The sequence below is a fragment of the Rattus norvegicus genome, chromosome 6 (genome assembly GCF_036323735.1).
Source record: "Rattus norvegicus strain BN/NHsdMcwi chromosome 6, GRCr8, whole genome shotgun sequence".
Lineage (NCBI taxonomy): Eukaryota > Metazoa > Chordata > Mammalia > Rodentia > Muridae > Rattus > Rattus norvegicus.
The window spans coordinates 80,208,074-80,233,000 of NC_086024.1; the positions used below are offsets into that span (position 1 = coordinate 80,208,074).

The window sequence follows — 24,927 nt, forward strand, 5'->3', positions numbered from 1 at the left end:
ACGACAGAGCCAGACCTGCTGTTCCAAAGCTGGAGGATCTTCATGGCACAGAGCAACAACAGGATAACCAGGAGGAGTCCAGGTAGGTATCCAGTATTGATGGTGTCACAGAAACCAGAGATCTCAAACCAGGCAATGAGCAGTTGCCAGTGACGATGTGTGGACAGAGGGGTAACACACTACAGCTGTGAGCAGGACTGGGGTGTGTGATATGAAACTCACAATAATAATGGAATAAGATAAATAAAAACCAACAAACAAAAATAGGACAAAACAAAGACATAGGAAAGAAAAGTACGAGAACACAAATAGACACTGAGAGACACACATCTGCATATACAGAAAGCCCATAAAACAAAAATCAGGAATTATGTCGTATTAGAATATCTGTAAGGGGTGGGGAGACTAGGTAAAGTATTGTGAGACAAAAACAAAAAAACAAAACAAAACCTCTAAAAGTACAAATGAGTTCTCTTTGTGCTGGCATCTACTGCTAGACATGGGGCCTGAACTTAAGTTCATGCAGAAATTATTTCAGAGGATTCCACGTTTTAAGGAGGCCCATATATCTTTAAGTATTAATCTGGGACTGAGTGTGTATGAAGTTCAGGAGGTACAGTATTTGCCTAGTATGTGTAAGGCCCTGAGTTCAATCCCCAGCAATATATAAAGTAGACACAATGGAACTTCTCTATAACCCCAGAGCTTAGGAGGTGAGGCACAATGGTAAGAAGTTTGAAGTTTTCTTCAGCTTAGTAGTGAACTAGAAGCCAGTTAAAGTCTACATGGGACCTCATTGCAAAGTATTAACAATAAAACCATTTTTAAAACTGGGTTGCTCCCAAGCACAGAGCCTATACTACAAGCCTTTTAAACATCCCTGGGAAAATGCGACCAGAGCATCAAGACAAATGTACCTTATACATTGAAAACAACCTCGAATGAAGTATTTCATATTTTTAGCATTCTTACAGTATGCTAATGTGGATTACTGCAGTAGGGAAAAGCTATGAAAATAGAAAAAGAGACACGTTATCAAGTCCACAAAAAGAGAAAATAAAAGCTTTAGCACTTATAGCAACAAGTCCAAACGAAGTTCTAAAGATGATGTAATTTGTTCATCATGCATTTAACAAGTATAGGTAACGTAGTATGTACTAGAAAAGATATAATTATAGAATTGGGATTTATGATCAGTTTTATGGAAACAGGATCACCTTTCAGTTGTTCTCTAAGTCAACTTACAGATTTTTAGAACTGGTTGTCACTAAAACTCAGTCTTCCTGTGAAGTTGTTCATTAACCTCTTCTCAGATATAAGCCATGGTCCAACTGAGAGCGAATTGAGTCTGTTGCGAAATGACTTCAAGAGTCACATTCTGAATAAGAGGAAAGACTAGGAGAACCTACAGTTTCCCCTGGAAGAATACACTACTTCATTTGCTCGTTTGGATATTATATGTTGAACCCTTTCTACGTTGAAGACATATTGAAGCCTGAAGACAGATGCAAAATTAAATAGAAAAGTATAATGTGTTATAAAATAATGTATTAGTAGTTAAGTTTGCATGAGAATGTAAAAGGCGGGATGAGCTAAGGGGATTGTGTTAAGCAACACAGTAGGAATGCTTGCACAGCAAGGTGTTCAATGACTGTCAAACAAAAGGTCTGTCTGCATGGCACCGTGTGCAGTGGTGGCACACACATCGTAGGAGTAACCAAGCACTGTGTGAGAAGCTTTAAAGCCCAGTCCCTGAGATGAAACCCATGCCTGGCACTGCCTGTGTGAAGAACCACAGAAGCCATGGACCTAAGGGGGAAACCAGAGACTACTGTGCTGCCAAAGGAACATAGAAATAAAACGACTCAGAACACCGTTCAGCTAGACCTCAGTGCCTTACTCAGCCATCATCAAGAAGCTTCCTCCTGCCGGAGATGGGAACTAATGCAGAGACCCACAAGAGGGCAACATGCAGAGAGTGAGAGACCTTGGAACACTCAGTCAAAGATGAGCTCAGGGAACTATATTCGAGTGGAGATACAAAGATTTTGTGAGAACCAGTGGTGGGTAGAAGACACCAAGGAAACAGCATCTTCCAAACCAAACAGGACTGATGAACGTAAGAACTCACAGAGACCCATGCCCAGCCGTAGATGCCAGACACAAAACCATGGTATTTTTGGAGATTTCTTTTTTCCCATAATGCTTTCTTTGGGCTTTTTTTAAAACCTTACTTGTTTTTTTTTTGGTTTTTTTTTGTTTTGTTTTGTTTTGTTTTTGGCTTATTTACTATGGTTTCTGATTTTGTGGGTTTGGGGGCTCATCTGTGTGACTGTGTGTGTGCTCCATGTGCTTTTGCTTTCTGTTTGTCTGTTTGCTATGTTTGTTTGATTGCTTGTTTACTATCTTACGTTTTCTAGGAAGAGAAGACCTGTGGAGTTGGATGGGTGGGGAGGTGGGAGGAAACGAGGGATGGAGACCATGAACAGAATATACTGTATGACAAAAATTAATTTCAGTAAAACAATAATGATAATAAAAAGAAAATGTAGTACTGAGAGTGGAACCAGACTGATATAACAATATCTTTAAATCAACAACTAAATCTACGAGGGTAGAATCCGGAGGAGTTGGGAAAGGAAGGTCATTCCAGGAAACAGTGCTAAGAAGACTGGACATATAAAGGGAAAACGAGTCCAGCCACTATATCATGCAAACATAAAATAAATAAATAAAAATCAATCTAGGGAGACTATATAATTAAATATCAAAAGCAAAGCCATAAATTCTTTTAGAAAAGTGATAGAAAAGTATCACCAGGAACTGAATTGGGTCACAGAGAGCCCTGTACAAAGGGGATACAAAGAAAGCTGATCATCACACATCTGAATTACTATGAGCACTCGTGGGACCGAGACAGCAGGACGGTGAGTTAATGGGCAGCCTGGGCTACATAGGAAGTTCCAGGCAAACCTGAGCTACACAGCAAGATCTGTCTCAAGAATAGCTGTATTCAGTTATATTACATTAACCATGTCAACAAAAGCATAGTTTAAAAAAGTGAAAACAAAAAAACAGGAAAAACAGGAAACATAAACAAAAGAGTATTAGAGAATAAATAAACCCTTAAAACCAGTAAAAATAAATCAGGAGGAAACAGTCAGAAGATAAAACATTCCTTTTACAGAAGCAAATATGAAAAGTTTTTCTTAATTTATTTGCTATTATAAATGTACCATTTGCGCTATACATTTGTGTTATACACCCCACTGGTATCTATACACATGAACAAATGTATACACAACTGTACAGACATGGACAAACACTCACACACAGCACATACAGACATACATATGTATATACATAATAAACAGAATATATATACATATGCAAACATACACACACACGAAATGCACATGTACATAGATACACAGTGCATATACACATGCACACACATATGTTAACATACATATGCATATACATATATATACATGCACACACATATACAGGACATGCAGTACACTATACAGCATATACTTATACATTATCTATATTCACATATATATATGCATATACACATACACAAGACTTACACATATGCATACATGTAAGTATGCACAGCACATATATATAGCACACTGAAACACATACATACATACATACACATGAGCATGTGTCAAGGACCAGTCTCACCATGGAGAGGGGTTCTGAGAGAAGGGGTCTGGGAACAGTGAGAACAATGACCTGAGTTCAAATTGTGGATCCAAGAGACAGAACAACCTGTGTTCTGCTTGATACTGAAGGACCCCAGGGCTTTCGCCAGGCCATGAGTAGGTCAAGGCTAAGCCAAGTTGCATTCTCCACCCACAATTCTCAGAAAAGCAGGGACATTCTTGAAAAACTGCAGAATATGCTGACTGATAGTTACCTGACCCTCTGGTCCCAGATAGAGTTTGAATGCATGCCATATGCTTGCTAGCCAATAGATTCAAAGATCAATATGCTTAGCCGATAAGTTTAAACTGTAACCTTGCTGATTTAACCTGTACCCCTAAAAAGTATAAAAACTGCTTGTTATAGCCATTTGGGGTTGCCTTCTAGTCATTTGCCACGAAAGGCTGATTGAGAGTCGACCCCAATGAGCCAGAAAAATAAATTTCTCACCTTTGCATCGAACTCTGTTCTCGTGTCGAACTCTGAGTGTCTCCTGGTAGTTAAGACTCACTTCAAGCCTTACAATACAACTTTTCCAATCTGCTTCTTTATATATTTTGCTTTCTTTCTGGAAATTTCTCATCTACATTCTGTTTGCTTGCTATTCTAAGAGATCTCTGTCCATGGCCTGCTCTCTCTCTCTCTCTCTCTCTCTCTCTCTCTCTCTCTCTCTCTCTCCCCCTCCATGTGTGTGTGCGTGTGTGTGCATGTGTATGTGTGTGTGTGTGTGTGTGTGTGTGTGTGTGTGTGTGTGACACGCATGTGTCGGTCTGTCTGTGTCTCTGTTCTCCAAGCAGTTCTCTTTTTATTCTAAAAACTTCTCTGAATAGTTCAGAACACAGGTCCAGGCTTTTTATTTACACAGCAATCAAGTTTTTACTCCAGGTTCCTTTGATTATCTTATGAATAAGCATCCTGGGACCCCAGCCCTTTGATTCTTAAAGACAGCAAGCATACATTTTTTCTTAACCCTATAAAAGAATTCAGAGGTCTCTCTGCCTTTGTTAAGCACAGATGATAAGTTAGATGGGTGGGACCCTGCTCTGAAATTACCATTTCTACTCCCACCTCTCCACCACCACCACCACCATCACCACATAGGCCTAACCTCGTTCTGTCCTAGGCTGACCTTGAACTCAGGAATCCAGCTGCCTTTCTATCTTTCTGACAAACTGGCTCATATTGTAGTTGCCTTTGTTCCTTTAGATTCATGAAGCCCCTCATAATTCATATTGTATCCTACTATTTTGTATAGTTGAGAGAAATTATATATACCTTAAACTCATGTATATAGAGCTTTTTCCCATAGCCTTAAGGGCTGTCCTGAATGTCCCAGCTTTTACCATTTTGCTGAGACACAGCCGGACCCTCAACTCCTGGACTTGCACTGTTCACAAGGAATCATTCATGTCTACAGGGAGGACATTCCTCTGAGGAATGTGAAAATATGTACATTATTACATAAACAATCCTAACGCCCACAGCAACCATCAACATCGGGGGAAGCTCACACAGAGGCCCTGTCCCAGGGGCAAGAACCATGTCACTCTGTCCCCACCAGGGCCATGCCAGGCTCAGCAAGCACATACACATACATACATACATACATACATACATACATACATACATACATACATACATACTACCTAGTATCACTAAGCACGTGGAGTAGCTGGAGCCCTTGAAAATGGTTTATCAGGTTTTACTGCAGTTTAACATGAAAATACATGATGACAACAATTCTCTTTTAGGAGCATGGCCAACAGAAGAAGGAAAAATAGTTATATACCAAAGGATATGTCTAAGAATGCTCAGGACTACACCACTTGTAAGACTTCCATACTAGAATTTTAGATGCGGAATAAATTAATTTACATTGCAGTACTATACTGTAATGAAAAGGAACTGACTACGTTCAACAGAGACCCCAGAAGAGCTATTCCTTTGTAATAGGATGAAGGGGAAAAAAAAGAAAGGAAGGAAGGAAGGAAGGAAGGAAGGAAGGAAGGAAGGAAGGAAGGAAGGAAGGGAAAGAAGAAAAAGGAAGGAAAGAAAAGGAAGAAAGAAACAAAGACAGACAGACAAGGAGAGGAGGGAAGGAGCAAAGGAAGAAAGAAATAATTAGAATTTCAAAATAAAGACACACATGTCTGGGAAAATCTCTACATATCCAGAAAGCAATGAACACAGACTAAAATAACTCATCACTAAGAAAACATAACAAATCAGAAAATATTTTTAGTTGAATGAAAATGAAAACAGGAGATATCAAAATTTGAACTTGGGATATAAAATATTTTAGACACGACAAACACACACATTCAGTATAAAAGAAAAGAAAGATACATGTACACAGAGACATTTGAGGACAAGCAGAGGAAGCCCCCAGAAAGAAGAGAGAAATGAGAGGGGGCGGGAGTTTAAACGAAGAGATGATGTCAACATACGCGCGTGAGATGCCTAATAAGACAACCGATGACTCAGGCAAGAGAGAGATCTGAAGGGTAACATGGGCGACGGAGGCCACCAAATTCAGTGTGTGACAGAGATTTGGGTGAGGGAAATGATGTGGGTGTGGAAGACACTGTTGACGCCTCCAGCACATACAATCACTGGGTACTTAATGATTGACATATGTAGAGTAAGTCATTGTACAGTACCTTAGTTTCTGAATGCTGTATCCATAACAGAAGAATTAATTGCAAAAGCTGTCTGCTGTTTTCAACTAAATTTAACCACGTGCATCAGAACTCACACCACCTGAAGTTATCAACGCCAACCTTTTGTGAGATATATCTCATCTCTTCCTTGTGGCCAACTAGGGGTATTTCCTAGCAGATACCACTCACAATGAAAACATAAGTTATTGAACTCATCAAACTAATCAACTGAATCGGAAAGTCTCAGCGAGCCTTTAAACTTCTCAACCAAAAGAAAGTCTAAATCTCTTCCCTCTCATTAATGTTCTCTTCCCAGGGTCACATCCATGACAGATATTCCAGAAACTGAGAGGTGAAGGGATTCAAGGAGTTCTCCCACTCCCGTCTTGATTTGAGAAACACTGAAATTGATAAGTCTACAGTAGACCCCGTGGACATCTCTACAAAGTACAGGCATTTGAAAATTGTATTTGTGCCCCAACTGCCACTTCTGGTGTTCTAACTTGGTGATGAAGAAATGTTCTATTCTACTAACATGGACAGGATTTGCCCAGTACAAGGTGTGTGTGTGTGTGTGTGTGTGTGTGTGTGTGTGTGTGTGTGTGTGAGAGAGAGAGAGAGAGAGAGAGAGAGAGAGAGAGAGAGAGAGAGCCTTCATCCAATCTGAGCATGGGGTTAGGCACCATTACTAACTTAACTCCAGCTTTGTACAAGTTCCTCCAGCATCAACGGTGAAAACCTGTCCTATCTGGATGTAGAAGCCAGTAGTTTCAGTGACAGTACATGCAACTGCTTGGAAAAACAAAGTTTCCCTATTTCTTGATTAAGCGTAAAACAAAGTCTTCCTATTCTTTTATTAAATGTAAGTCCGTATGTCTCAGAAGTACTTTGTGACCCACATACAACTGCAGAAATGGCAGCCAGTGCTCTAAGCTAAGGATTTCTTAGGAACATCTTAGATACCTAGAATTTGTGTTTGCTTCTTAGAGCATCTAAACTTTACAGGACAAGGCTCTCTCTACCTGATCCCAGTACTGTCTGGCTTATACTACCAATGTTGAGTTGATTCCTTTATCTTAAAAAAAAATCTCAAAATAATCCACTTGTCCTAGAAATGGTCACAGCACAAAAATGAATAATTGTCATACATGGGAAATTAACTCCCCTCAGAGAACTAATATTCTGAGGAATGATGTCAGAGGACTAATATCCTTGGGAATGATGTCAGAGGCATTAAATGCAACAGTTTTTTGCTTCTAAATAAAATTTGGTTAATTTGATTACTATTTGTTTTGTTTTGTGCCAAATTTCAATCAATTTTTATGGCAGGATTAAGCTTGTAAGCAGTGTGTTGTTTTTAGTTTTAAATAATGGGGAAGCACTTTCCCAAACTTTACTATGGCAAACTAATGGGAGGTTAATGTTGTACACGACGGATCTGCGGTTATCCTCAGATGTATTATCCGCAATCCACGCACACTGGGGTCTGGGTCAGAATAAGTAGGTATGTGTATTGTAGACTCTCATTAATTCATAACAGCTTAGATTGTGATTTTTATTTGGCATCCTGCTGTGGAACCCAGTCGAGAATGCTGAATTGCTCAGCTAAACATTTTCAAATCCGTGACTCTCCATCTGGTTATTCAATCAGAATAAAATCCCTGCAAGGAAAAATTCTCTTCCCCAAATGCACCCCATTTTCTTGGCTAAAAGTCATTCTGGAGAAATGTGAACAGTTTTCTTTGTTGTCAAAGGAGTTTATTTGCCGGGGAGGGAAAAACCCAACACTATAACTATCAGCAGCACTCTGAGGTAGCTGGAGAAAGAATCCCCTCATTCTGCATAATAGCACGCTTGTTGGAAATACCTGCACACAGAAATGTTGCATTTATTCTTAGACTTGGGAGCATTGTTTTAAAGTTTCAAATCACTGTGGAACAATTGCAGATGATTTCTGGATATAATGGATATAATTTCTGGATATAATGGACAAACATATCTTTTTGTTATAGAAAATGCAGTGCACTAGTATTTTAACTCATATAGTGTAAGGTCTCCATACGAAATGAATTGAAAAAAAATAAACTCTCAATGAGGAAGCATATGTGACTTCATATATTGTCTCCTTTCATGTGACACCTGGGGACAGCAGAATAGTAAATATTTTGGATGAATAGAGGAACGTCATGCTCAGGGTTCATGGGATTTTTGGTTCTAATTTTTATAAAAAAAAAAAAAGTTCTTAGAGGCATAGATTCCATCTCAAGTAGATTTTAATTGAGCTTTTTGCACAAATCTATGAATAAGATTAGTACTGATAAATATGTTTGTTTTGTTTTTCCTTTAGATTACAGGCTATCCATGACTTAGAGAGAATTTTAAAAAGTAAACCTCATAATTATTTAGTTTTTCTTAAAAGGTGTCTGTTTCCAATCAAACAATACTATTTTTTAAAGAAGGTTTTGTGTGTGTGACTGTAGGAAAGTGACAGGGGTCATACGATATATAAGGAGTGGGTAAGTGCAGTGTTGGATAAAATAAATACAACATAGATAGTCAAAGAAGCCAGGGAACTACAATTTTTTTTTTCAAATTCCTGCAGTTTTCTTGCCATTGATTAATACACACAAGGTTGTTAAAGGGAAAATGGTGGAGGGCACACTGACTAATGTGAAAGCAGTTGTGGCAAGAGGCTGGCATAAGGCTGGACTTGCCACGTACTTGTTCTTTCTATATGCAACCATTCTCCCTTAGTACACAAACCAATCGATTCTTTTACATGCTTAACTGATAACTATTTTCATCAACAGAATATGGTATCATGAATTTCAGCTTGGGATTTTAAGAAATCTTGCTGTTTCCACGAGGCTTCTGCAAACATCCATTTCTGTGAGAAGCCAATTTTAATGTAAGAAACCCAAAGTAGCCACATGGAGAGGTCAGCCTAAGAGAGAATTGCCCAACCTTCAGTGCCAGGCACTGGGCATGTAAATTAACATCTTTAACTCTCATTTCATCTAGCTGTACTGTGGGAGGGACCCCAGATAAGAACTGCCTTGTTGAGCTGATCTGTAAAATGCCAAATCAGAAAAAGATAAGAAATTGTTTCTGTGTGTTGAGGAACACTGAAGTCAACATTTGTCAGATGTTCAGAATAAAAGCATTATTCTACTGCTGATGCATTTAAAACAAGTACAATGTTAGAATAACACACAGTAGAAGTTTAACTAGTGCTTATTCACTGTGCAAGTTGCTAAAAATCAATAAACGTGAGAGTCTTACTAAGCTCTCAATTTTCACTCACCTAGTGAATGGCCACATTCTCCTGACGCCCTCCTAGTACCACTTGACTCCATCTACCGCTCTCCCTTCACATGGCCACCACCTTAACTTTACACTGTACTTAAACTGGACGGCCACTATCCATTGCTTTCTCCCATCTACCTCTAGCTTCCCAGACTCCTGCTTCGGCATCTGTGACTAAACTCTACCTCTGTTCTCCACACAACCATTCTTTTAACCAAAAATTCAAGCTTCTCACATGCCTATATGAAAAATTTTAACAATTCTCAATAACTATTATAATGAAGTTCAGACTCCTCATTCTCGTACTGAGGCCTCTGTTGCCTGATGTCCTTCAGCCTCTCATGCCTCTCATCCACCATATGTCTCCCACATGTCCATCTAGCTCCACCAAATTTTCTGCAAATAAACTCCCGAGGCATGTTGCGGAAGTAGGTACCGCCACACTGCGTGCCCACGCGCTTTTTATTTAGCTCATAACGCGCACTTCCCCACTTCTTCATTTAACTAACATATTTATTCTTTAAAATTCTCTTTAAGGCACCGCTTCCAGGAAGGTCTTCCACGTCTGTCTAATGTTGAGATCTCTCTTCTGGACTCCGGTGAGTTCAGGGTTTTCTCCTCCAGAGCTCAGGGCACTCACATTGCCTTCCTTCCTCAATCCTCGGACCACACCCAACACATCCCTAGGAGGCCGGCAGGAAATATCTTTTAAAGGAGTAGATCAATTGCTGGAAGCCAAGTATCTGTATTTAGGCAAGGAACAATCACGAATATTACTTCCTAGGGTAAGTAGGAAGTTGCTTCTCCCGAGAATGTTGTATATTTCAAATCAGAGGTGAATGAGAATCTTGTCAGAGGTGCTCGCTCTGGTCAGAACCCTGGGAAGGAGAATGGCAGCGGGCCTGGTAGGGGGAGGAGTTAGGAGCTACACTAATAGAAGCCTTTGCAAATGTGCAAAGATGAGACAAAAACGCACATGGTTCGCGAAGCATAACTAGATAAATGTGGGTATTTCGTTAGAGAATGAAGACAGACCGTGAGCATGATGGGAAGACTCAGAAGGACACTGTGAGGAAGACACTGCATTGCGTCCGTAGACGTGGGAACCCACGAACAGATTGTAAACAGGTGAGAGACACTGGAGTTACAGTCAGAACGCTTGCAACCTGGAGAAGTGATTAAAGGAGGGACAGGAGGTAGAAATGAAGAGCCCAGTGTAGTGATGCAGGTAAATTCTAGATACAGAATTTGGATCAACAGGCTTTAGTGAACTGACTGATAAGCAGGAGAGCCGCCTATCTAGGACACCTTGGCGTTTGCTCTAGCTTTTCATGTGGGGGATGATCCCAAATTAGAGTTTAGTAAATGCTTAGGGATTTCTGAGAATTTCATAATGTATTTGAGTGAGGGGTGTTATAACAGGGAACATGCTTTAAAAGGATGTCCTTTACGACGAAATAGAATCATTTTGGATCATGCCGTGGATTTAATATGCAACCCCAAAGAGTCATTTAAACCTTCTGCACCTCAGTACTGCAAATTCTTTAGTATAAATAATAAAAAAAAGATATGCCTCACGGTAATTTAATAAAGTGATTCAAAAGTAAATTTGTCTGCACGGCAATTTCTGTTTCCTAAAAGCAAGATGAAATACAATCTCAATTTCCTCCTCTACTAAAAAAAATATTTTTTAGAAGGAGAAGGCTTAAATGATTTCAAATGGCCCTTTCAGCCCCAAAACCAAGAGCTCCGTAAGTCAGAGCAGTTGGCAGGAGCCACATTCTCCCAGGCGACTGCCTGATCTGCAACAAGAGCCAAGGGACTTATGGGAGGTAGATTGTCTTACTTAAGCACTTCCTGCTGAGTGAGGCAGTACTTCCGGTTTATTCGTCTTAATCATCTTCTGTTCTTTGTTACATTATTTTCCAGTGTGGCGCCTCCATTTTCTCAACAAATATTTATTGAGTACCTACTATGTGCCAGGGATTGCATCAGATAAAGGTGAAACAAAATTAAAGAAGACATCTCCCTTTTGTTACTTTTAAAGTCTGTAAAGCATATATAAGCCCAAACACATCATCTTATAAAGCAATATTTATCATGTACATGATCCTGCTCTAGGAACCACGCCAGGCTATGCTGTTAAACTTGATGGACCCGAGAGTAGTAAAACTATACACTGTATAATGTATTTATAGTGTACAGCAAGGCAGCAAGGTCCCCAGAGAGAGAAAGGCAAGAAAACTCGTCATGAGTGTGCCTGCAACACACATTATTTGCAAATCCCCACTTTGTGACTCTGGTTTCCTTAACTGTAGAGATAATCTGTCTACTTCTACAGTTCCTTACTTGCTGGTACGAGAACTAACTAACTAAAAGCATATTAATTACTTTCATCCTTACAAACACCTAAATAAATATTAGGTATTGTTTAGTAGTGCCATATAAAGTCACATTAAAGTCTAAAGCCTACTGGAATTATTCTAATGGAAATTTAAGTCCCAAGATGAAAGACCTTAAGATAAATAAACAGGACCACGCCCTGGTGAGATGTACTCAAGAGCACTGGCAGGGAACTGTCCTATTGAAAGATATGGTGTGTCAGATGTTAGGTTTCTGCCTGTAAGTCTGGACTAAGTGCAAGGGGAAAGGCAGCTTGACCCCTACTTGGGTTGGCTAGTCTTGACTTTCTGTCTGTCTGTCTGTCTGTCTGTCTGTCTATTAATTACCATCTGCTTATTTATTGAGACAGGTTATCACTATTGTTAGTCTCCCAAAGTCATCCTCCTGCCTCAGCTTACAGAGTGCCAGTACATCTGAGCCCATTCTTAGTTTTAAAATGACTGGATCTGTGTGTCTGGGCCCAGTGTGCACTAAGTGTTCATAAAAGAGCGTCAGATCCTCTGAACCTAAAGTGAGCTGCCAAGTGGCTGCTGGGAACAGAGCCGGGGTTCTCTGCAAGAGCAGCACATGCTTTTAACCACTGAAATCCAGGTCCTCGTGCTGGCACAGCAGCACTTAACTGACTGTGCAGTCCAGCACCTTTGACTAGATTGTTTTTAATACTCAAATAACGTTTTTATAATCCACAGTGAGGTGAGCCTGAATTGTTTAGAATAGGGTGGGGCCTGGCTGGAGGAGCAAGCCCTTGGGAGCCCGAACCGGACAAGGCCCCTTACTCCTGCTGCTGTGCTCTGCCTGCTGGCCACAAGAGGGGAAGAGCCTCATACAGGATGAACTGACACAGAGGAGGCCTGTGGACTGAAATTTCTGAAACCATAAGCAAAATAAATGTTTTCTTTAGATTTATTTGGACAACAAATACAGTTTACAGTATTGGAAATCTTTTAGGGCTTCAGTGAAACCCATGCTAAATCAGAAGCATGGCAAATGCCTTCACTGGGGTCAGGATCTGGAACAGCATGTTATTCTTTAAAGATGAGTGAATCTCTTTGCCAATGCAAATCTCAGTCACTGAAGGTCTGAATCACAGGCAAAGCTACAAGTTCGACCAAGTTACATAACTTTCTCTGCCACACAGTCCAAGGTTTTAAGTTACTTTAAATCAAATCTCCCCTTACACCTAAACCACATCTTTTATCTTCAGTGATAAAAAAAAAGAAAGAAAAAAAAGAAAAAAAAAGAAAAGAAAAAAAAAAAAAAAAGAAAGAAAGAAAGAAAAAAATTTAAGAGAATTGCATCTCCTGGGAATTAACTCTTCATTTTTATTAAAACTATAACTCACTAGCTACCAGCTGGTGACTGAAATTAATATCCCATTTCCTATACCATTCCCACTTACCTTCCAACTCCTCAGAACTTACGGGGTGAAAAGGCGACAAAGCACTACTCATAGTTTCTAAAATACTCTTGCTAATAACCCTACTGTTGCTCTTGAACCAGATTTAACATATATGCAGATGTGAACAGTACAGAGGTTAACATTTTTATGTGTGTGGGGGGGTGTCAGTCATTATTCCCAAGTTTTATTTAAGGTACATTAACATTTATTAAGCACTTACTGTGTTTTCCAGGTACTGTCCTTCAGGAGGGATGGGAAGGAAAGGGAGGGAGGCAAACCCAGAGCTTACACACTGCTCATACCCTGTGGCTTCTTGTCCTCCTCACCATGAGGGCTGTAACTAGACAGTGGAAAGCCTCTGTCATGCTGCTTCACAGGTGGTAAATGGAGATCATAGTATAGATACTGCCTGTCTCTCTCCAGCCAGTCTAAATTTCGTAGGTCACCATTGCTGCTTCTAAAGCCCTGGACTGCCACAGATCTTCCACACAGCCCACCCTGTGTCTAACTACTGCCACACCTAAGCCTCTGGATGTCCTCTGAGAATCTCTTAATTTCAAGTCACATGTCCAGCCATACAGTGCAAGGTTTGGGCAGGCTCGAAACTGATCCAAGAGTTGACTTGAGGAAGGAGTCTGTCTGTCCCTCTACCACCAGCCTAATGACGTGACATCTGCCTTAAAGGAGTTCTTTTAGCTACGCTATGCTCGATCTGAATGCTGTGACTGTCTACCTGACCACTCAAAACTCAGTGTTTTTTTTTTGGTTTTTTTTTTTTTTGGAGCAAAATGCTTCCTATAGAAACCAGCCCAATGCCTAGTCTCATTGGGACTATTTATTTAAATGGAATTAGTGCCCATTACCTCATGGGTGCCATTGTTTTGACACTCTGCCTATTGGTTTAGCAAGTTTTCTCTCACTGCAGCCTTCTTTAATATATAACACTATGCCACATTGGAAATATCACATACAGATCTAGCCCAAGTCCCCGGAGGCCAGGTGTGTAGCATCGGGTAAAATCTTGATGGTGACCAATTTACCTAATCCTCCATGCTCACAAATCTCTTCAGCCACGTCTGTCATTGTTAATTACAAGGGTCTCTACAATAAAAAAATTAAAGCTTAGTTTTCAAAGGACAAGTGTGTATATATTTCCTATTAAAAGAGCCCCCCCATATATAGTTATAGATGTTTAAAGAGTGAAATTCAGATGGTTTGAATGCCCAGAAATTAATGGTTTGCTTCTAAGTGACAGAATGGCTGCCTCAGACTAACTTAAGCTGGGTTTCTTTCAGCTCCTGGTACCAGACTTTTCTTTCCTATCTGTTCACACTGTCATTATTGAAAACCTGGGATGTTGTTGACTCACAGAAGCTGAGTGAGCCCCATGAGGGGAAATCAATCCCCGTCAAGTAGAAGAAACTCACGTCTGCATTTCTGCCAAGCTGAATCACAAACAGTGCACACCCGTCATGATCCCTCTTCAAATAATTTCTTCACTTACCCGTGTGCTACTTCCTGGAGGTAAGGAAAGGGCTTGACTGGATGAGCTATTATCTCATTAGGGCTTGTGAGGAACCTGAACCGACTGGAATGCTTTTCATGGCCATTTCCCAGCCCCCCTGCACATCCTCTCTCCTGCGCCATCTCTTGCCATCTCGGCGACTATTTGCCTTTTCTCAGTTTCTGTGTTGACCAAGACACACAGATAAGGCCTTTTAAATGGCTGCTAACACTCTGCATCACCTTTCAAAGGCACTAGAGTCGTCTTTTCCATGTTTGGCAGTTGATGTGTGCTGGAAATGTTGACTCTGTAAATCAAGAGTTGAATCACAAGCCAGAACTTCTTTGAACAAATGGAACTCCCATAAAGGCTCCCTGGGAAAGACTTTCTCAGGATTCGACCCACAGTTGTGTTCTAGGCACTTGTGACTTGAGAACTGCGTTCTCTCCTCATTGCTCTTTACTCAGCAGGACGGTCAAGAATAGCCACACGAGTGTGCACAGTGGATTGGGTTTTGTTCTTCAATTTTGTTTTTGGCTTCCCTCTTTCAGCGGACCAAGAAGAAAAAAAAATCATGTGACTTATGAATTTGATATCCTGGAAGACTTTTAAATTTTTCGTTGAGAAGCGTCAGAGTGAATGCCCACATGGCACAAGATCAAAGGCTTCCCTTGAGCCCGCCACCTGCATTCAGGCTACTGGAGGCTCATTTCTAGCACAGTGGCTGCAGATACATGGGCCAAGCCAGAGCTCTCTTGCTGGTATAATGAGGAGAGATGCTATAATATTTTAGCTATGGAGACAGAGGGAAATCAAGGGTTGGGGGCTGAATGAGAGCATGTTTGCTAAGTATTTGCTTCACTTTGGGGCATCGCTTGAGTTTTCTTTGGCTAGTTAACTGAACGCTTGTCCCTTGACAAAGCGCAGCACTTGTACTGTAGCAACTGCCCTGAGTAAGTCAGGAGGATGTTACAGCTATAGACTTGCTCATGACTCCAGCTCCAGGAGCTAAGGAAGAAGGTGCTGTTCTTCCTGAGATGGATAGGTTTTTGGCTGGGGAGGATTCCTTGGTTCTCTGGTCAACTGTTAAGTGTGTGGGCAATCACTTGTGTAAACCTCTTTTCAAACCTACTGAGTGTCTTGATGAGACAGGGAAAGATAGACAATGGTTGAAAGCAGTAGATAAAGTGAGTCACCACACCATAATCTTGCACTGGGAAGGAAACCAAAAGATAAAAAGAGTGAATAGAGAAACGGAGCAGAGATCATAGAGGGGTGCGATTAGGATGGGTGTCTGCCACTGGAAAAAGCAAAAAACACACTAACGGCCAGAAAAGCAAGCCAAGCAGAGTAGCCAGAGTGTTTGAACGGAGGGGCAAGAAGTCATACAAAATGCCAAAGCAGGAGGTCCAGGGGAAATGGGTCTTTTGTTTGTTTGTGTACATTTCTACTGTCCTTTGGTTTCCCCAGAACAGCTAGGAAACACAGGAAGACGTAATAATAAGCAAATGTAGGTTAACTAACTTGGTCACACTCTGAATCAGCCTGTTCTTTCAAACATGTCCTGAGAGAGGACTGCTATGATTTTCTCACGAGCACACAATATGTTCGGCAGACTACCCCCCCTCCGGTCCTCAGGAAACTGTCGCAACGTGGCTGGAGCATCTTTACTGCTCTTCGTGCGTGTTTTGTCAAACACACCCTGGTGACAGACACCTAGAACTGAATTCCTTCTTGCCTTCCCAGTCCTTGAAGAAGTCTTCCCACAGCAACACAGACGTTAAATTTGAGCAGATCCTTGTATGGTAGGCAGCACGGCAGCTCTGCTGGAAACAGAGCAGCCTGTGCCCCAGGCGTCCACCAGGATCCCACAGGAATCTCTCGATGTAGGGCGCAAACTTGGCAGAGTTTCCTTGCTGAGGATGAGGGTTCCTCGTAAGGGAAGGTCCACCTTGACTGTGTACAGTGCTTTGGGGCCCTGGGTAATACAAGCAGAGGACTGGGGTTCTGCGGTGACCCCTTTAGACGTCTGCATCGCATTCAGCTCAGCCTACACACGGTCAAACAGGCTTGCGCCTGCCTGCTTTATTGGTTTTGAGTTTCCGATACATACTAACAAACAACTCATTGGGCCAGTGGGCAGATGGTCCTATTTGATCACAGAGATCACATCTGGTTATTTTACTCATTTAATCACCAAACAGAATCAACTGCAAAGAATTTTTGTTCATCTCATAAACTTCCAAACAAAATCTGACAAAAACCAGTCAATAGAAGATGTGTGTATTTCAGTCCATATGATGAATAAAACATCCATTTACACACACACACACACACACACACACACACACACACACACACACACACACACGACAAGATCCTTTGTGCTTGCTCTGGTTAAGTGGCCTCATGTTGTACCTCTGAAAGGTTTTGAATAGAAAGAAACTGTGAAGTGTTTTAGATACATTAACACACTGCATTATTTGCTTTGAGAATGTTTGTCATCAACAAGAACCTTCAAACATGGTCCTTGTTTAAGAGGAGGAATTTCATATAACAGCTTTGCTTTAAAGTGAGGGTTTTCTGACAAATTCTGTCTAATTTGTAACAATTTTTAGCACATTTAAATTTGTGGTCAGACTCATTCACAGGAAAACACAAGGCAGCCTTGCTCATCTATTTTTAAGAGGTAGGGAGATGGCAATTCATTTTTTCCTAGTCAAAAAACTTGGACACAGAAGGAGGAAAGGTAAATAGGGACTCTCCAGTGTGCAGATTCCTCTCGTGAGGGTCTGACTACCGTGTGATGAATATGTTCTCCTGCACTCCTCCTTAAGACGGCATTCTCAGCAAATGGCTCTGTCAGGTAAACATGATTAATGTTCCTCTTTCTCTTAGCCATAGTTACCTTGTTGTCCATCTAAATCTCCCTGACATGCCATCTCCAGGTTACCTTGATCAGTCTCCCAGAACCCAGTCCCGTCCCTCCTCCCACCTTCGCTGCAACATGCCCCTTGTTGTCCCATATTATTTTAAAAAAAAAAGATACTTTAAATATGCAAAAGACTAATGGTTTGTTTGAGGGGGAAATTGTTTGATATATATTAAGCAGAGAGTCCAACTTTCCATTTATTAAGCTCATAAAAGAAAATGGAATGGGTTGGGGGGGAGTGCATGAAAACCTTAAAAAAAGATAAGCACCATTAAAACACTACATGAGAAAAAGGTAAAATGAGTGATCAGAGACTATGCACAGCATTGGTCCCTAAGAATGTGGGGACATCTAGTTTATAGTTATTTCAAATCTCTTTTTACATCTGCGTCTCTCCCGTACCACATTTTCTAATGAGACCTCGCTATTCACAATGCGTGCATAGAGTGTAACCAAACTCAACTTTTGAAAATCACCATATCTATGTGCAAATGTATTTTGTCACATAGTCTATACATGTACTTTTAGAATGTGACCTCCCGAGGGCCTATTGTGGCAGCTCCATAAATATACTTGCATAAGGTCAAATTTGAAAACTGTTATCAACGGCAGCTTTGAATTAATGCATTAAGTCATAATTCCCCAGGAGCCTAAAAAAAAGGAGCACCAAATTATGTTTGAAACAACTGACTTCTTTTCATGGTTTACTTTTGAATTAAAATAAGCTAAGCTATAAGGGTCTAAATGACATTTTTTTTTTTAGATAAAAAAAAAGTTACTAACTTGAAGTGTAGGTTAAGATGTTTTTCTTAAAACCAAAGCCGAGTTTAAAACCGAAACTTTTAGACCTAGGGGCCAATGGGGAAATGGCAACATTTTGATTTTAAAGAGCTACAAGTGTCAGCATTACAGATGCTGAAATCCAATAGAAACTCAGGATGTTCCCTGCGCTTTCAAACTGTCATACAGAGTTAACAGCCTGGCTAGGTTTTTTTTTTTTGTCTTTTTAAGAAAATACATTGCAAAGTTACAAGCAAGCTGATTACACAATCTCTTACCATGCAACATATCAAAAACAATGAATTTAATCACTCTGTGGTCTGGGTTGAATTCAACACTGAAATCTCTTTATTGAACACAACAACAAAGAATTCCAAACTCACAGATGACCATCTTTGAAGTTGGATAGAGGAACCCTGGCCATATCATGATTGTCTGATACTGGGAAAGGACAAAGTACAGGGTACAGTGTTCCAGCGAGGATTTGGGATGATCTGAGAAACCCAAGTAAAGTGGTGGGAAGGAATCGCAGACCTAGAATGACTGGCTAGGTCATTTGATCTTGCTTCTGAGACGGAGTTTAAGGACCTCTGTTTCAGATTAAACAGTACTTCATCCCGTTCCTTTTCCTTAAGTACGCAGATACTTCTGCAGAATCAAAGAAACAAATGAATCCAAAGCAAGAGAATGGTGTTCTGTGGAGGTCAGCACAGGGGTTCGGAAAGTATGGCAGAGAATAAAACCAAGAATTCCGACACAAAGTAACGAAGCAATGTGGAGCCGGCGAAGACACAGCAAAGTCTTCCCTGAAGGGCACACAACCAGGGAGATCAGCCAGCTATCCCGTAATACAGATGAAAGAACTCCTCTGTCAATTTCAGAAGTCTATTCATCGCACTAGTTTAAATATACACTTTAAGATGCCCACATTTTCTGGCTTTCCTTGTTTTCAAATCATACAAAATAGTGCTGAGAAAATATCTGCTATGTATTTGACACTGGAAACAGAAATACTACAGTAACAGAACTAGCTTTTAAAATATCAAGATAACGCCAAAGAAATTCAAATTAAGTCCTTGCAATTTTGATATAAATCTTCAATCGTAGGCCCCAGCCTTTAGATAAATAATTTTATACTATTGCTTAGGGTTTTAATGGTGATTTCTATAAGGAAGACCTTTGTATATACTTAGTTACTGCCTGAGATTTTTATATTATGTTCTCCCTGTGTAGCTTAGAATATATAAAATTAAATAAAATCATACTTTCGATGAATTTAGAATAAATTCATGATGTACTTCAATAATAGTTAAAATATCAACTACTGACATTCAAAATTTTTCATTTGTTTCAAGGAAACAAAGAAATAAGGAAACCTTTGAGAAATGTGTGTTATAAGTATTTTAAATGTGTATTTTAGCATTTGCCTCCAACTTAAGCGCTATAACAAGCATAAAAAGTATGATACGCTGAGAACCTCTCCAAATGAAGTTAAATATAATTAGATGAAACAAAGACAAAGGTGTATGAAGTTACATGCACAACACCAAGAGAGAAATAACTTCAAAACCTTACAATAACAAAACTAGGAAAATTTTGCTCTTAATACATTGCAACTATTTTAGCATCACTTTCAGTTTATTTATATTCCCAATTTTTTCTCTTATTTCAAGCGTGGCTCATCTTTTATGATCAACACAAATTCACAAAAGTTGACCAAGAAAAGAAATTCCTTTTTGAGACTTAAATTCATTTTACAAAGCCTAAAATTCAATGGCACAGCACCTGTTTTTATGCTTTTACCTGAACTATTGTGATAGGAATAACTTTGGTTATATTTAGTAAAATTCCAGGAACAAAATAAACAAATAAAAACACACTCTATACAGGTACGAATTACTAAGAGAAAGTAAACGGTCCCTGAAGGGAATGGAACAGGAAGCAGAGCCGTGCTGCCACCTAGTGGACAAATACGGTACTACAGTTTTCTGCTTTTGCCTCAGGGGTTTGCAATGGAAAACATTTTAATTATTTTAATCTAGGCTTTTTATCAGACATATTTGAAAGGAAGACAAATAAAAGTATTTTCAGTTATTCTGTCTAGCTATGCAACAAAATATTGTGATTTTAATCTTCTGCAGGGACAGAAAACTTGGAAGGCGGTGAAAGCATTGGGGAAGGAAGCAGCCAGTCTTGTGGGGTGTGGTGAGGAACCACAATAAACATAAGGATCACGCAACGTCCTTTTCCTTCGTATGTTTAGCCAAAGAGGATCACACTAGTCTCTTTCTAGTCAGCCAAAAGAAATTATGAAATGAAGTAACATGCTGTATGTTTGACGTCTTGCCTTGCTCATAAGCTGACATAAGCAAAGACGTAAGTGTTATGTCTGTCATGGAGAGAATCGTCAGTCCACCTCATCAAATAAGCTCACATTATGGTCCCCTTTAACTGTCAGCCTCTACTGTGTTCTAAGGAAAGGATTTTAATATGGGGGTGTTAGTTTCTGGTCCCCAAGCATTTTCCAAGTTCCAAATTTATGCCTATATTTGTGGTATTTGGGAGCGGGAATGGGCAATAATTATTTTGTGGAGACACAGAAGGGCCAGTTCATTCCGGGCCTTGCAAGGTGGTAATTTAGGAGTCAACTTTCCATAACAGAATGGTGACTTTGATTATAAAAATGTTCCCCTGTTGATTCTAGATTTTCTTTAGTTCATCAGGTACTTACATTGTTATAGGCAGCTGGCTTAACATTTGCTCCATAAGTGAGAAAGATTCAGAAGCACACTCTTTCTCGCGGAGAAGCCTTGCCTTGCTGTCTTTAATTATAGTTCAACCTACTGGTCATAGGTCTCCTCCTATACACCCCAGGGGACAAAGCTTTCATGACAAACCTCTCCACTCAAAACGCAAAAACGATTACTACCTGGAAATGTGGTTCAGTCAAGTTCCACCCATTTGTACCGAACCCCATGGTTCTTGTGCAGTCTTGAGAGTCCTACAAAGTCTAGTCCAAATGGCTTCTTGGGAACTGGAAGCAGGACGTGAGATCACACTTCCTGTCAGTGTCTCCCACTGAGCATAAGCTAACACTCAAAATGCAGGCTAAGAAACCTAGTTATATCTACTGGTAGCAAGGGTGATGAGTCAACTGGAAAACCCTTATGTAAGACTTTTATATCGAATATGAAATTATCATCACCACACCTGTAATAAATAAAATGAAGGAGAAAGGAAGGGAAAGGTTGATCCTAACTCACTGACAATAAAGGTTTGCCTTTTAAGGGATGAGCCAACTAACTCTGAAATTCCAATTTCAAAGAAACAAGGACACTCCTACTCCAGGTGCAGCTCAGGGCCATGGTCCCTTCTCCACCTCTGTCATTAAACTTGCTCAAGAGTGACCAGAGGTAAGACAAGGTGTCCCACTTGTTAAGGTGATATCCTAAAACATGTCCACATGTGGGTCCTGAACTAGAGACAGCGAAGGCAAATGGGAACAAGGGAGGCACACGTGTGGCACGTAGCAAGACAAAATGACTGTCACAGCTGGCTTAGAGGGATTATTGTGGAGCCCAGATGACTCTGCCTTCAGCCTGGAATGAGTTGGATTGGAGAACGCAAAGAAGGACTCAGTAAGGCAAGAGCTAGGCCTTGAGAAACGACCAAGACTTAAATAAACCACACGGGAGAAAAAAGCCATGAGGAAATTTTACATATGCTAAAAGACATTCTTACATCCTCAGGCAGACAGACGTCTGTCTCAGTCTTCTATCAGGAAGGGCCAGGGTCCACTATGAACAAATAGTGTGGCTGCCCTATTTGATATGTTGAAAGGACACTTATAAAGTGTTTCTAAGTTCACAGATGTCACACATGACATTTTGAGCAAAGGTAACTTCTTTATTTTCCCTCCAAGGCATGCTTTTGTCCCATGGTGCTTTAGAAGACAAGCCAAAGCACAGACTCCGGGCTCAGAGCCCTAGATTTGGCTCCATGTCTGTAGCTGATTCTCCCATCAGTTTACTGTTGTGGAAACCCAATTCCACCCAATTTCCAAATGGAACTATATTGTGCTTTAGAGTCCAGTTCCTAGCAGCTAAGAAATCGGTAAATCTTAATTGTTTCTCTGTTTCTCTGTACCACTCTCTTGTTTATGTAGAGAACACTTTAATGGTTTTATCTGCAGGCAAGAACAAAATATGGAAAGATTCACATATTTTCATGTGATCCTTGCCTGCTCTTCTGGTAAACTTCAGTTTCAGTCTACTGAGGCGAGGACTCTAGCGTTGTTTTACCAAGCAAAGGTCTTAGGACAAACAAAACTCAGAAACAAACATGAATCTCTTCCCCCCAGTCCAAACTATTATCTTTACTTTTTAACATTCACAAACAATATATAATTAATCTTGCAAAGGTGTACTTCTTGTATATTTAAATCTTATAATGATGTTAACAATTCACCTCCTCAGACTATAAATACAGCTGCCTGCCTGGCATAATCACAGTTTTTGAAAAGATCTGCTAAATACTGGGCAGGTGAAGCTTTCTTCCTATAAATCATTATTTCGAACACGTCATCATAATTCTCAGCTGGCCAATTAATTAAAATTCAAGCAACCAGTCAGTTTTTCTCAGCAACTGTCCAACGAGCAGTCCCATGAAAGATGGCCACCCCAGCAACTTTAATAGTGCTTTCTGTTACAGCCTGCCATGGCCTCGCCATAAAATCCAACTTGACAGATAATGGGAGTGAATTATTAATCCAGACCAACCTGTGCTCAGAGCAGATTTTGCTATGTGTTCCTTTAGCGCAAATTTCCACTTTCTCTGTCCTGAAATGGATCAACGTTGGAAACAGTTCCCCCTGAGCAATGACTTTTGTGAGGCTCGGAGGATTCACTTTGTCCCGTAGGCTGCAGCCCTCCCAGTCCATCCCGACAGGACAGCCAGTGTTCTAAGTCACTTGGTACCTTAGGCTTTGCAGTTCTAACTACAGACTTTTGGGACAGCCTTCGAGTGACACTGAAATGCACAGGGAAGGAGAAAGGGAATCCTGCCTCCTCTACCTGCCCAATTCAGCTTCAGGCCAAGTAACAATAAACAAGCATTCTTGTCACAGCGTTTCGCTGGAAATGGGGCAGAACCTGTGTATTTTAACAACATCTTACACTAGTAACCACGACAGCATTTATTTTACTTTAAAAAAGAAAACCAGAGAAACTTCATAATTTAAACCAAAGGGTCTTTCAGCCGAAGACAAAAGCACGCTTCTGCTGAACGGCCATGGACTAAGGCGGGGTGCGTACAGGTGGATTGAGGGGGTTGGACTCAGACGGTTTGATTTGGCCAGTCTGAGGCAGCTGAGTTCTTTCCAGAGCCGTGGTCATTTATTATCCAGCAAATAAAGCCTGGATTCTTGCCCCTCACACACAGTGGTGGTCCTCGACTAAGATTTACCATGTCTGCTCTGAGACGCAGGGCACACACTGTTATAAAAATGTTCTCTTTCATAGACAGACACATATCTTGGATAATATTTTCGGTCTGATTTACTTTGGGTCAGCTGCTCATGCTTTCTCTCTCCGGTGTGATGCCCAGAACATATTAACAATACAGTGAGGATAGATTGCAAAGGCAGCTCAGGTTTTATTAACTCAGAAACGTGATATTCATTTTCCCCCTAGAAGAGACTGTTTTTAAGACTTAGAACCATTGCACGCAAAACACACTGAAGGCATTCTCTATTCCAAGCAGTAGGTATGTGGGGATAAATGTGAAAAAAGTCTTTAGAAATATCCATTTTAATTTTCTTCATCTTGGGAGGGGTCGTTATCATTCCCAAGTCTGACTTATTTTGAGAAGGATTAGATAATATGTAGTATTACTAAGGAAGCCTTCTATCGTGAGAAGAGTTGGAACATGTCAATTCGGAAGTCCTAGTTTCTATGTACGTAAGTACAATTTCAACTCTTCAGTACACATGCACTTCACCCCAAACATGAGCAGAAGCCCCATGAAATGTACAACACACCTAAGGCATGGGGTGTGTATAAGAGTCAAAGGCCTCACTTTGGCAGATTGCACCCTGCTAGCTGAGGTAATATGATTTCAGTAGAGAAAACAAAAATTTATGTATGATATATAAATATATATCATATATGCATATATATGCGTGAGTTTAGATGCTAAATTCAGATACAAATGCTTTTACTTAGCTTTTATT

The 24,927-nt window shown here is 40.3% G+C and overlaps 1 protein-coding gene and 1 long non-coding RNA gene across 4 annotated transcripts in view; both read right to left on the reverse strand.

Moving 5' to 3' along the window:
• Positions 1–5,661, reverse strand: part of LOC134479389 (uncharacterized) — a 30,130-nt gene extending 24,469 nt beyond the window's left edge. Inside the window, exon 1 of one of the 2 annotated variants that reach the window (XR_010052690.1) lies at positions 4,990–5,661. This is a non-coding gene — a long non-coding RNA (uncharacterized LOC134479389). Of the gene's footprint in view, positions 1–4,164 lie in introns of both variants that reach the window. The other variant, XR_010052689.1, reaches the window with a different exon arrangement.
• Slc25a21 (solute carrier family 25 member 21) overlaps positions 1–24,927 on the reverse strand; it is a 499,458-nt gene that overhangs the window by 269,594 nt on the left and 204,937 nt on the right. The gene's annotated exons all lie outside the window — the stretch shown is intronic.